Here is a 14596-nt window from a genome sequence, read left to right as displayed (position 1 = left end):
CCATTTAACTGTAACATGACAGAAAGCCAAAGGAAAGAGCAACAAAAAAAAGCTATTATATTTTAGGGCTATGAAATTACTATGCATCAGGGATATGGACCTTCAAATTCTTCCTTCAAAAAAAAGAGAGACGCCAGAGTCCCTTATCAGGAGTAAATTTAACATTTTCAAAGACATGCAGGCCATGTATAATGAGGAGAGATTATAAAAACAACTGCTTGTGGGTCTAAAGAGCAAAATGAAGGCTCATGATAGCAAACACATGAGGAGAATGAGAACAGATAACCACAAATTCCTGCTTTTCACAATCACTGTCACCAGTTTATTTGAATACTACTCATCAGGTTCAACATCACTGAGAAAATTTAGTCTGCACGTAGTACACAGTTGTAAATCATTTCCCTCAGAATAGGTTCGGTCTAATTAGATACACTGCACATTTTTGTGTGGAGGTTAACAAGTCCCTGTTATAATTGTTGAACTTGATGATCTATCTCTTCCTGCCAATTAACTACTGAGCACCTGATGCATATGCAACAACTATAAAAGCAATTAAACTGCAAATTAGCTGTAGAGATGTGTTCACGATGTGAGTGCAAACACTCCTATTTAAAGGAGGGTAAATCATGATACAGAAATGTGATCATCACCATGAGAGCTTCTTGATCCCTTGTTCGTATGAAGTGCCCCTAATGCATCAGGCTACTGAAACATCCAATTTAATCTTTTGGTGTAAACATGTGTCAAGAGAACCATTTGTTTCAGTATGTTTTTCACTGCGCAATTAATTTTTACAGCTAATAATATTTGTGTAATGCAATAATGGATTATTAAACTAATTTTCACTTTTTCAGAAAAAAAAAAAGACTTTCAACATGTTAGATTTACAACAAAGGCTGGAACTCAATTCTTACTGAGAGAACTTCTTGGATGTTCAGACATGTTCTGCTCTGTAGCTTACACAAACATTAAGCAGCATTTCAAAGAAGGTCTTTTTTTTTCCATTTTAGGCAGGTTTACTGGTTCAGGCCTAATCAAGTCATTTGTTACAAGCGCTGCGTTTCCACTATCGGAACCTAAAGAGCAGTACACCTCGTACTTCCCTTAACCGTCACCAACCATAGCCTCTGGCGTCGATGCAGACCGTCCTACTTTGTTTTTCCACTGTATTTTCTCTCTGTTTAAAGAAGGAAGGAGGCTTAAATTTTGCCCCCGGCTCTAACCTCCAAAGCAGGCGTACTGTACTGGAAACAAACGCAGAACCCGTGAAGAATGTTACACGGCACTACACATATCGGTAGGTTCCCCTTATGGAAAAACCCCTAAGGATTCCTATGGTTTGCAGTCTGTTTAGTCTAAAACTGTCTTGAATGTACATAATAATGTCAGCAGTGCCAGAAGCACATTTCCAAATTAGTCAGTACTAGTGTGAACTGAGTTTAAGAACGGATACCAAGTTGGGTTTTTTTTTTCCAGTTTGAAGAATATAAATGTGTTTCTCTAAAACACACATGTTAAAAAGTTATGACTGATCAGGAAGTATTTGACAAAAGAATAAGGAAACTACAAATTTCATGCTATACTTTCACGGCTTTCTCAGCTATAAATTCAAATTCAGCTGTCTACTAGCAGACATTTCTTAAACAGGTAACTATTATTAGAAGAAAACAAAACCTTTTCATTTAACTAGGCTGTGAGCTGGACATCTTGGAGTGTTTTATCAAGGTCCAGGGCTTCAGTGGTGCGAGACTCCTGAGCTACTAGGAAGAGCTACTGTGCTCTGATTGCAAAAGTCCAGCTGAGCCAGGTACAGTAGTAATCTGCCCAACACTGCACAGCTTGTTGGGCTCTTTAATAGCAAACTAAAAATAAGGTAAGCAGACGGTAAGGTAGCTGAGTAAATCGGGTGAAGGAAAGGCCAATCTTGCCCCAGAGTTTGCCTCCCTGTGAGCTAAACAGCCACTGACCTAGATTAACACCAACCACAGCAGCGTCAGTTAAACACACCCCAGCTTCCTGAATCCTGCCTTTCTGTCTCTGTGTGAAGTAATTCCATCTGTCTGTCTCAGATGGGTTGTGAGAACACCGCTGAACACTGCTGCCCACACACACAGACAGACAGACATCAAAAAACACAGATGTATCAGCTGGGAACTGGGGCCAAGGTAGGTGTCTGGCGGCATCCAGCCACAAGGGAGGGACAGCTGAGAAGCTCTGCCCAGCATGAAAGGCTCAAGGATGGGGAATGAGACACGAGATAGCACATAAGGAGCCACATAGCAAACCAGTACATGAAGCGGTGTTAGTTTATGAGGCTTTATCATTTTAGCTATGCGATGCACAGAACATTTTGTGTCAGTGCAACCTGAAAAGATCTCTTTTCAATGACAGCAGGTTGTCACTCCAGCCCACCTCTAATGAATAGTCTCCGTGTTTGAATTAATAGTTCAGTTAAAGTAAGGCCAATTTATAACTGCATGCACGTGTGTGTTTGGCTGAGCTTATATATATGTTCGCTTGTACCAGTCAGGTTTATTACTCTGGCCTACTTCCCTGGCCAAGGATACCAGCTGGTATTCAATAGGTACCAAAGAGAAGAAACACAGGCAGCCAGCAAAGAAGCGCCAAAATACCCCTCAGCCACCTGTAAGCAAGAGTACACAGACATGAAACCGATGAAAAAAATAATAATAAAAGACAAGGGCACAGACAGATTAGGAGGCACAAGTGATATTCAGAGGAACGTGAGCTTAGCAATAGGGGAAAAAAGGATAGAAGAGAAAGGTCAGTGATGAGGTTTATCCAAGAAAAAAACATGGACAAGTGAGGAAAAAGTGGAACAAAAGCTGTGTTCTGTGAGTTATTTGAAATATGTCAGCAGTTCAAACTTCCCCTAAGGCTGAAAAGACCCGAAAACATATAACCTCCATTCAAGTTTATCATCATTTCAGCTTGCTGTGTACAGTGAAATGAAAAGGCTTTTCTCATGGCACATTCTGGACAAGATTACCACATAAAACAAACCCCACAGGAACAAGAAAAAAATGTTTTAAAACAAATAAAAATGTGAACCATTAAAAATACCAACATAAAGTGACTGGTGCAGAAAATTCATATGGTATTTTTCTTAGTACACCAATTTCACAACAGCAATAAAAAAAAAGGCTCTTCTTCTTCTATTCTTCATTTTCAAATTTATCTGTGCTACTTTTTTAAACAGAAATTTCAGTGAGGCTGTAGGTAAAACATAGACATCATGCACCATAAAAAAAAAAAAATCTCCGACAAATTAATACTTATGAACTGTAGCTCTGTTACTGATGCTCTCCCCTATTCCATCGCTGGTAAAATGTTCACAAGGTCAAAGATGTCCGAAGCTACTGTAGATAAACAAAAAGCCACAGGCACTTTTAGTCCAGGAATAAAACCCTCATCAGGGAATGCCATATATAATACAGTATGTCAAATATGTAACATAAAGAATAAAAGGGAGGTTGAAACTTTTCACCATATAAATGTGCAATGCCTTCAAATAGTGTGTCTGGAAACCCCAGGAACACCTATGTCTAACCTCACACAGAGTCTCAAGGGGGGTAGTCACAGAGGACTGAGTGGGAGGGACTGAGAGTCTGCGGCTCCTCTTGAGCTCAGTGAAACATTAACCCTCAGTAAATCCTTTTTGTTCAGGATCAGGAATCAAACATCTCTATACGGGCGAAAATCAAACATGTCTTTGTATGAACGAGCTGATGAGTTAAAAAGCCAACCATCCCACTGAGCTTCTCAGCAGCAAAGAATCTAAGAGCTGGCCTCGGGCTCACCAAACACAAGTAACGTCCATATACGGTACATAAAGGAGATAGCTGAAATGATACGATTCCATCACTCAGCTCCACAGCTCGCTTCTTCAACACTTCAACAACAGCAGCAGGAGACAATATGTGATTTTTCACCCCAAATGAGTGATGAAAATCTACACAGCTCACCCAGTTTAATTCTCAATAGAGCAACAGGTAGATACACTAACTGCTTTTGTGTGACACTGTGTAAGTGTGTGTCCTGATGCTGATGTCCACTGCACAATTAAATCAAGGAGAAGTGTAGTCTCTCACCTAACAGTGTTGTTTACCAGTCAAACAGTTTCATGGACTCCTGCCAGTATTTATGAGAGACCATAAGAGTGCTGCACATGTCATGACATGATTTAGTAGATTAGTTTCTTTATAAACATGTAAACACTTAAATTTCCCTAAAGTTTTTAACTAAAAACTTTGAGTTATATACTTTATCCCACAGAAATAAGGAAATACATGTGGTACCACTCTGAAGATATAGCTTGTGTATTTTGGGTGTCATAAATCATGTCATAAACCTTCACTTCACACCTCAGTTTGATGGGTGCAGCACTGTTATACTCTCTTTTATGCAAGCAAATGGATGCATGGTAGTGTGGTATGTCAACACTTTTTATCAGGATAAACTTACAGCATTAAAAAAAATAAAGGCTGAATTATCCTAATGGCCCAAGGGCCAGGTAATATCTGAATTAGAAACAGCAACATTTAACAGCAAATAAATACATAGATATTACTTAATCTCAATGTAATTACCATAACAACTGTATTTGTTCAGCAAAAATCGAATGGTTTGCACATAGTGATGAGACGAGATTCAAACTGTGTGAACTTGCTGTCACACAAGACTGGTCTAAAAATCTCAGAGAGCTTTTATTCCCCTTAAATAACCCTTTATTGAATGAAATTACATACAATACTATTAACAAAATGCCAAGTAGGAGTAAAGAGCCCATGAGGAAGCACAGCCACTGTGACTGACCGGCATTAGCATGATCCTGGTTTGTCATCATGTTAGCAGGTAGCTCACTAGATCAAGTAGAATATAAACAAGATGTACAAGTTGTCACTATACCACCAAGTGTCTTGAATGAATTTTTTTGCAGGACATCTGGATGAACTTTCCTCTGTGATCTAGTCATATCATCCAATTGTGACATCATAAGAATTAGAAATCTACCAGGACCTTTGACAAATCCCACCTCCTTAAACCATTATGTCCTGTGGTCATGCACGAACAAAACAAGCAATCACACTACAACTATCAATAAAGGGCTAAAATGGCATAAATAACATCAATAACAGTAATACTTTTACACAGAACGTACCGCATCTATGTTTTAAGTAAAATGTTGAAGGTTCAAACTCAATACAAAGTCTTATCTAATGACAACATCAATTGTCCTGTGTCCACAGAATGTAAAACCTAGACAGGAAGCAGGACTATGAGATCAAATACTCCACAAGCAGGTCAAAGTTCAGGGAGATCCACGGTACTCATGGCTGCCGCAAACACAACGGCTCCTAATAAACCGAGCCCGACGCCTCAGGGCTGCCCAGCCAGAGCCGAAGGGCCCCCCTCAAAGATTAGCTGCCATACTCTGCCACACAGCATCAGCAAACTTGTAAAACAAGCTGTTAAACTTTATCTGCATCATAACTATTGTGATAATACGCCACGGATGCCAGAATTTCAAAAATAAACTTCCCTGAGGGTTTTTTTCTAGGAATATTATTATTATTCTTCGTGCTACTGCATGCTGCCATAAGTAAAGTAAGTAACCATTTATATATAAACTTCAGACTCGATATGATTAGTTAATAAAATGAGCTGATGTACCTTCAACAGCTATTAGAAGTAGCATTCAGGCAGTGTGAGTGCATACTGAAAGTGTACATACTGTAGTACTCCAGACTGAAACATCCTAATAGCCGGCGCATTCACAGACCCATTAGCATTTAAATATGCAAGAGCTATGTTCCTTTCAAAATGCCATTTTTACTCTGCTGCAAGGAGAGTTCTCCAGTTGTCATAAACAACTTTTTTTTTTTTAATTCAAGGACCTTTTCAAATGTCAGGGCCAATCAAACACAACACGACAGGTCTCTAGGTGAAAAAAAAAAATACAGCTCAGGGGGCAAAGAAGAAAAGCGGACGCATCATGCATATTCATGTGGTTGGTAGGTTCAGTGACTGCTGTCTCTGCGAATTGTGAGCAGTGGCAAAAGAGTTTGTGTGGTAAGAGGCAGCTGGAAAAAAGTTAACTTATCTCTTTTCTCTTCCTCTCCATGTCCAAATGTCAATGTCACAGATCCACAATGGCCAAAGCTCTGTGTGCACACAAGTGACTCTAAAAACTCCCAACTCAAACTGTTTTTTTTCCCCTTTTTCTCTGTCAGCAAATTCAGGGAGAAAAGTTTTCACTGTGAAGTGGTGCTCAGCAGAATGGCAGATAAACAGAGCCATCTCTCTGCTGGCCAGGGCCCACTTCAGCATTTTAGACATCTCTTTCCGTTTACAGCTTGCCTAACATCAGCAGGATGGATCCTCCTGACACAAGTCTATGTCAGCTGGACTGGAATAGGGGCTCTGCTGAGACACAATGGAACCCTTCCTCCTCCTCCTCCTCCTCCTCCTCCTCCTCTTCCTACCACCACCTTGCTGACAGAGGAGAGAGCAAGTAACAACAACAAAAAAAAAGAATAAAACACAATACATTTGCCCATACTTTGTGTGTGTGTATATAATCCTTTTCAGGAAACCTGACCAGCTCAGACAGAGAAAACTGAATGCTCCACTAGTATCTCCCTCTCTGTTACTGTCTTTCTCCCTCCTTCACTCCTTGACTCTCTTCATTAGTCTCTGTCTCTTCTCTCTGGCTCCAGCAAGGCACAGTCATCCAGGAGGACATTATTAGCTGTCAGCATTAACAACCAGCATAGCAGCAACAGCAGCCAAGTTGGTTTCATAACAATGCGCACAGAAAGCTTCTTCTCTGCCCCAGCAAGTGGAGCAGGCAGTCAGGACAGCCTGCTGCGTGCAGATGGTGCTTTGTCTCTGCTAGTTCCTGCAAAAGTGACACGCAGACACAAACGCGAGCACACATGTACATGCACACATAGTTGGAAGATGGTGCCACTATTCATTCCTAATCCTCTGTGGTTTGCATGAAAGTCAATAGCAGGTGTTTAAGGCTCTAGCTATGCCAAGTGAAGGAGGGGAGGTAAGTGGGAGAGAAAAATTGGTTTTTGTGTGTTTGCTGGCACATATACACACTTTTCCATGTTGGGAAGACAAGCTATTGTATCTGTATTAGATCTCCAAACTACGGCCCTTCATCCATAGTCACCCCCCCCCGAAATCTATTCCTGCCTGATATAATGTTTATGCTTGTACTTGAGAGCGATTAGGACTTCTTAGGAGGAAAATGGCCAGTCATTAAGGAGGAGCACAGACTCCACAATGTGATGGTTTATGCCAGGTGGAAGGCTATTAGTCCGCCAAGTGGTGTGAGCAAACTCCCATGGTCATAAATACAGGGAACAGTAAACATCCTCCACCGTTCCCCCACTGCTGCCAAGAGCTTTCCTGCAATCATATAATGAGTTAATAATTTAGAGAAATGCTCGTTTACGCATCCACAGCATACTGTACCCACACTTACTATACTGTAGGCTATGGTCATTTAAATGGCCCTTTCATAGCAGACCTTTTAGCACAGGTCTTGATAATAACATTAAAGCTCTGTTCTATTCAGGTGACTCGGTAAATCACGAGTGTGACAGTGAGCCACCAACAGGAGCCTGAACCTGATTCATCTAAGCAGAATTGAGCCATCATTTATTTCATTATTTACACCCACGGTGACATGTTAAAATCTCTTCTGTGAAAACACAGACAAAAAAAAAAAAAATAAACTACAGTTTTTTCATGAAATGTGCGCAATTATTATTTTTTGCTCTTCCATCCAAACAAAGACATTATGAAGTCGGCATATTTAGTTGATTAATCAATTAATTCAATAGTGTTAATTAATTCTGATAAACACCTGAAACACATGCTAGTTTACGAATTGAAAAGAAAAAGTGCTTTTTGATGCTTTACCCTTTTCTATATTATTGCCAAGTGCCTATCCTTTGCTTCTGAAATGCTAGGCAGACAACCCAAACAATCTGAAGACATCACCTTATGCTCTTGGAGGTTTTTATATATAATTACATGTAAACACTCAGAGACAGGATAAGCAGGGAAATGATGCAGCAGAGCTCAAACAATACACAAGAACAATCGAACACAAGTAACTAATGCGACTTGTTCAGTTAATCGCTTTGGATTTTATATTCAAGATTTGTCAATAATGAGCAAATGTGATCGTGTAATTTTATGTTTGACTGTCTCAGTTAAAGACCTTCAAATAAAACAGTGGTGAACACTTTTTTTTTTTCCTTTTCTGGCCACTATGTCAGCTGAACTGGGAGTAACGATTTAATACATTAATTTGAATTGGCAAAGCTTCCAAACAAGCTTGCAGAATGTCAATGTGGCAGGAGCGAGCTACAGGAAGAACAGTTGCGAGAGGAGAAAAGACGACTTCAGCTGCACTTAAGGGCAAGACAACTGAGGATGCATCTTTTTCTTCATACTGTAAGATATCAGCAGCAGACGAGAGAGCAAGCAAGCACCCACACACACACACACACACAACCACAGAGAGGCTCAGTATCTTTTAAGCACACTGGGTAAACAGGCCTCATCAGGGAAGAGATCTGCTGCTGCCTGGCACAGTCCACTTCTCCCAAAACTCCTTCACAACCACAAACTAAACTGTTACAAGTGAGAAACAGGTGCTTAAAATTCAGAGGGTGCACCAATTACACTAAACACACAGTGTATTTTAAAATCTATGTCCTTTGAGACAAACTACCAGCCAGCATGAGATCCAACAGTTGCTCAAAGAATAATTAAAGTACAACTGTTCGCACAATTTCTCTTTTCACCATAGTCTTAATGCAACATGAGAATGTAGTTTTGAGATGTCTAAAGATTTGTGCAACAGACATTCAAGCAAGACTTGTTAAAACAGAGAACAATGCTTCTCCTACATGAGACAATAGAACTAGATAAACTGTGCACTTAGCTAGAGATGAATGAGCAGCTTCTTAAAACAAAAGTCAAAAAAGAGAGAAGCAAAAACTAAGAATTAGAAGATTAATTGCCACCACATGGCAAGACTTGCAGAATAAAGCCTAAATCCTCCATGCTGTATGATTTTACAAAGTGCTATGTTTGAGTGAAATCAGACTGTACGTTTTTGGCCCTTTGCAGATGGCACAAGTAATTTCACACCCATTACCTCCTCTCCACAATGCATAGCACAATTACATGACAGTAAAATCCTCTCAAACCAACTCCTGTGGGAACTTTTAGAAACTGTTCGTGGCCTGGCCATTATGGGAATTCTCAGAAGAGTTCACAAGAGCTATTTCTGCAGCGTCCAAATTACTGAGTTAAATGGAGTATTAGGCTGTGAGAATATGATTAACCAATTGTAATTGCTTTGTTTCTGTGGCTTCAAAACAGGCAGTCAATGCATGATTCAAATATTCTTTCTGTTCCTTCTTGTTCATCCTCCTGAAAATCGTATCATAAAGGACACGGCAGCAATGCAAGAGAACAGGCTCACAGAATAAACATAACACGTATTCTCTGTCCAAAGAAAGCCACGTGCCAAATGAACGGCTGGTGAGCAAAGTGAGAGACAGCACCTGTGATTTCAAAACCCATCATCTCTCCCTGCTTCGGTGCACTGGCTCCCCAGCTCGCCTCTCCACTATCCAGCCAGTTATAGTACGGCAGAAACACACAAATGAGTCCCTACACAAGCATGTTGTACAGCAGATCAGCCGTGTACAACAGGGCTCTGTGCAAGCACAATTCATGTTCATAATCACAATACAGTGACTCCACCAGTCACATGGGAATATCTGTTGAGGCAAATGAGACTCCTGATTTCCAAAACAAACACACACTCACACACATGCCACAACACTGAGAGCTAGCATCAAGCACAAGCAGAGTACATGATAAATAGTACAGATTTAGATTTGCATTTTCTTGGCATGTTCCTCCTCAGCGATAAATCAAGAGGCCTGATAGGAGCTGCCATGTACATTGTGATGCTGCCTGTGATGTGTTTGCCTTGGGAGGCCAGCTTTCATATCTGAACACGCAGGCCACAAAGACGTGAGAGGAAGTTCAACCCCCAGCAGAGTTGAAGGCAGCAGATAAACGGAGGGATAGCGAGAGGCGAACAGGGAGGGCGGTGCTGCAGGTGGGACTAAAGGAGCAGGGGGAAAGAAAATCCCAGGAAGCAGTGTCAAACTAATAAGAATAACTATCTGTTGCATCTATTTTGTGGCAAGTACACTTGTACAATCTCTGACTCAAAGCAGCCTGCCTGAGATGATCAGCTGTTCTAATAAACAAATACAAACATTTGGCTCTTGAGGATTGGGGCCATGGCCTGCATATCACTAACAAAGGCCTTTTCTCTGCAGGCAGGCTCTCCTAAGTTTGGCTGCCTGTTGTGACAATGCTCACAGAGTGGGGTGGGTGGGGGGGAGCAGATGTCCGTTTGCCAGCACCACATCTGCATACAGCCTCAATCCCCACCCCTTCACTGGCCAGACAATAGAGCCACCCTCCTCCTCCTCCTCCACTTGAAGCTTTCTTCTACTGGAGCAAAAAGGAAAAGGGAGAGAGTGGAGAGAGTTCCCTTTTGAGGACCAGTGTCTCCTCTGCCTGTCACAACAGAGACATGGAAGGATTATCCTCCCGTTTCAAAACGTGCAGGTGCCCCTGATTGGGTCACTAATTAAGCGCTCATTAACTAGCAGGCTACAGATGAGAAGCTCCAACTGGATTTCTTTGGTTATACATATACAAACAAAAAAAAAAAATGGTGCAACTCCACAAAACACACTTGTACCAAACTTTTGATCAAACTCTTTATATGTCAACATTAATAAATGTTTCTATTTCCAAAAAAAAAAAAAAAAGAAAACCCTAATTGATCTTAATTGGATCTTCAGTATGCTCACCGTTGTCTTACAATTGCGGGGCTCATTAAGAATTGAGTAAAGCCCGTTCCCACGTCGTTATGAAGTGGAGTATCGGCTAATGTCTGCACCCACCCTCCCTTGTCCCTCCTCGCTGATGGCGCAGGAACACATGGACAGCGATGCGAGTAGCCTATTGCTCTCAAAACTACACACCTCGGTGGAGCACGCACTGAAATAAAACACCACCTTTGCAATAATCTTGAATCCTACCTCAGTTGGATGTTTAGTGAGAGTTCAACCGTCGGCTTTGGGGGCTCCAGAAACGGCATCGCAGGCTACGCATTTCAAATTCGCTTGTTATCTCGGATTTAGATAATGATCCACCTTTAGAAGGCATAAAAAACTTAATCCTGAACGCAACGGGACAATCTGCGGCGCTGCCAAACGGTGCCTGGTGTCGGTTTTTACGGGGGGGAAGTAGCCTCGGCTCTCGGTGTGGCTGGTTATCCTGCTGTTTATTTACACGCTTCATAAACACTCCTATTCTTTTCCTCCTGCCAGAATTGAGAGGTGTGTATCAGTTTGCTTTTCCTTTTTTTCTTTCGCTTTTTGAGTGAGGCGGAGCCTTTGCCCACTTCTCTCTCTCACACACTCACACACACACACACACACACACACCAGATGAGAGACACTTCTTGCAGTTGATGGAAATGGGGCAGTGGGAATTTTCGAGAAGGCGATTTGTGGCTGTGATATCTGTCGTTTTTAACTAGACTGTTAGGTCTGTTCTTCTTTTTTTCCTTCTGCAGTAGTAAATCTTGGGTAATCCCGTTTCCAAAATATTTATTTTAGCAAAAATCTTAAAGGATAGGTTGAGATTTTAAGTTTATTTTAACACAGTACTCATATATATACCCATATCTGAAAGTGTTCCTGGAGCCTAGGTCTAGCTGAGGACACTGAATTCATGTGTTCTGTAAAACTATTTTTGTTCTTCAATTTGGGGATTGTTAGTGTGTAAACTCCTATAAAAGCTATTTCAAACACTTTGACTTGTAGTGTGTAGGGCTGAAACTAACAATATTTTAATGACCTGTTAGCTGATTAATTGCTTTGTCTATATAAAAACAAAAATTGTGAATAAATGCTATTTACAGTTACTTAGACCAAGGTGATATAGTTTGAAAGAATGAAACCAGAGAATTTTTGGTATTTTTTTGCTTGAGAGTGGCTGATATGATTAGATTTAATGTTGCTCTATGTTAAAACCACACGACTGGGTAATCCGTTTGCTACCGTTATTAACATTACATTTTTAATTTGAGGTATATTGTGTTGTTTTTGTGAAGTGTATTTTCAAAGCTAAACTTTTATGTCTAAAATCCTACCAACTGTAATAGTTTGTCTTGTATAGACCAATGGAACAATAGATTAAGCCGTCAGCTATACGAGTACTGGGTCCATCCTTCCTCTTCATCCCACAGGTGCAGATAGCAGCAACTGCAGCTGTGCCTTGATGTCATTCTTAAAACATGGAATCTATGCTCTCTCCTTTTTAGTTTCAGTCACAGCTGTTGTGGACCCTCCATTCATTCACACAGCAGTGCCGTCCATATTACACAGCACAGATGGCTGAGAGTGTCTTTGGATTTCCCGGTTGCTTCACTCTCTGCACAGTTTCTCAACTCTTCCAGTGTTGCAGCATTTGAATGGCACTTTCCACAAAGACAAAGAAAATCACTGCAAGCAAGAGTTAAATCATTTACATACCTTCTATTCTGCATCTTCCTCCAGCTTCTGTACCATCTACCCTGTGTGTGTGTGTGGTCCCAGGCCTGGGGGCTCCTGGCTCTGTCCTTGGAGCATCTTTTCCTATGGTCATTTTGTCTCCAGCACAATGTAGCTACCGGGCATGAACCCAAACACTTCAAAGACCAACACCAACCAACAGGGGACACCAAAAGAAGCATATGTTTGCAAAGGCAGTGAAGGGGATGGGTGACAGGACAAGGAAGAGACAGTCAGTTGTTGCTGAGGTTTTATCTGTAAGTAAATACATAAGACAGCAAAAACATAGACCATATAAATTCAATCAAACTGTGACTGACATTGTTCATTATTGCAAAATGACATGTATAATGAAGTATGTAACATACATATATTCTGGTGTCCTCAATTCATTAGCCATGTGGGGCAGTTATTCCCTTTTTTGCGTTATTTTCCACCTTTCTCGAGTTGATTAAATCTGCTTTATTGTTACAGATTTAATCCAACAAACACTGTTTGTTAATTATAACAATACCATTTGTTCTGTTTATTTTGGCTCTGCACATTTTAAAAGTAAAAAAAATGATACTGATTAGAAACAGACATAATGTAATACTTTGCAGTTTGTTCCACTTTTTTTTATTATACGCTCCAGCCACTATCATAAGCATCTGGTTTGACTAAATCAATACAGTTTTGTAGATTATTAAAATGTTCACCACATTATTATGATTTGCTTTTGTTTATACAGTAGTTGTTAGAAGATGACAGTTAACACACACACACAGCCCTCATCTGTTCACTGTACAGTGGGTATTTGAGAGGATCAGCAGTGTGCGACTGCATATTTCTGCAGAGAGACATTATTTCTTCCCTCAATTCCTCCTGGCAGAGATCTGAGTGTTTGACCTTTTTAAAATGCAAAGCGATTCTTCTACTCCAGAGAGTGAACGGGAGGCTCATGATTGCGCTAGTAAATTTGAGGGACTTAATGCAGTAACTCACAGAGAGGGAGAGCTGTTCTGCACCTGCTGTAGTCTTGACTTGGTTACAGAGATACAATAACACCTCCAAGCGTTATGTTAATCTTTAAAGACTGGTTATTCTTATACTGCTTCGCTCTTTACCTCATTTGAATAAATATTTCACTACAACCTTGAATCTGTCTCTCATGCTCACATTGTGTTTCCTCTTATTTGGTCCTGCATGCTTACTATAACACTTCACAGTCTCAGTCGCTTTACACTCTCTTACTATCAAATAACTTTTTTCCATTCAGTCTATCCATTCATCCATCAATTATTCCATTGAATAATCTGCTACTCTTCAGAATAGCCTTGTGTGAAACACTGTGGATAACCCATCGACCTCTAGTGGCATCACCTATGATTTTAATATCTCACATCCTTTCATAGCTTTCCTTCTTCTTGAGAAAGGGCAGTGCAACTAATATAACATCATCACCACTGCCAGAACACGTACCTTTGTCAGCAACTACAAAGTGGAGATGATGTTAAATCGAGTATTTAACAACTTATGACACTCTACTTTTAGGGTACTGTAATGAGCAGCTCATGGGACTATAATTTACATTTACTAATGATGTCACATTGGTAAGAGTGCACCATTGTACTGTATGTACCTCCTCCACTAAGTGTGCATATAGTTCAGCAGCAGACGGTCTATTAACAAGACTTTTGAGATGGCACAATATGATTCAAACAAAGCCACACAATACCGTTCTGATCACACTCAAGTCTGATTATATTCCATCCTGAGAAAGGCCTTTAAATGACACTGGGATACCTTCATGGTCTTATATACAGTATACGCCTCCAACATAAAACAAATGAGAACAGATTTACCTCTGTGACTAGAGAATATGTGTGCAAACAGTTAATTAGACTTGGTGT

The 14596-nt window shown here is 40.5% G+C and overlaps 1 protein-coding gene across 6 annotated transcripts in view; it reads right to left on the bottom strand.

Annotated features, from left to right (window-relative positions):
* Positions 1-11476, bottom strand: part of ctbp2a (C-terminal binding protein 2a) — a 55676-nt gene extending 44200 nt beyond the window's left edge. For 3 of the 6 annotated variants that reach the window (XM_020599198.1, XM_020599190.1, XM_020599243.1), the window contains exon 1: positions 11187-11476. The gene's annotated coding sequence lies outside the window, so the exon portion shown is untranslated. The other 3 variants (XM_020599207.1, XM_020599216.1, XM_020599233.1) reach the window with 2 other exon arrangements.
* Positions 11477-14596: the final 3120 nt, after the last annotated feature.

The sequence above is a fragment of the Monopterus albus genome, unplaced genomic scaffold (genome assembly GCF_001952655.1).
Source record: "Monopterus albus unplaced genomic scaffold, M_albus_1.0 scaffold3.1, whole genome shotgun sequence".
NCBI classification, from domain to species: Eukaryota; Metazoa; Chordata; class Actinopteri; order Synbranchiformes; family Synbranchidae; genus Monopterus; species Monopterus albus.
The sequence above is the reverse complement of the archived record's forward strand: the minus strand, read 5'-3'. Positions and strand labels throughout refer to the sequence as shown.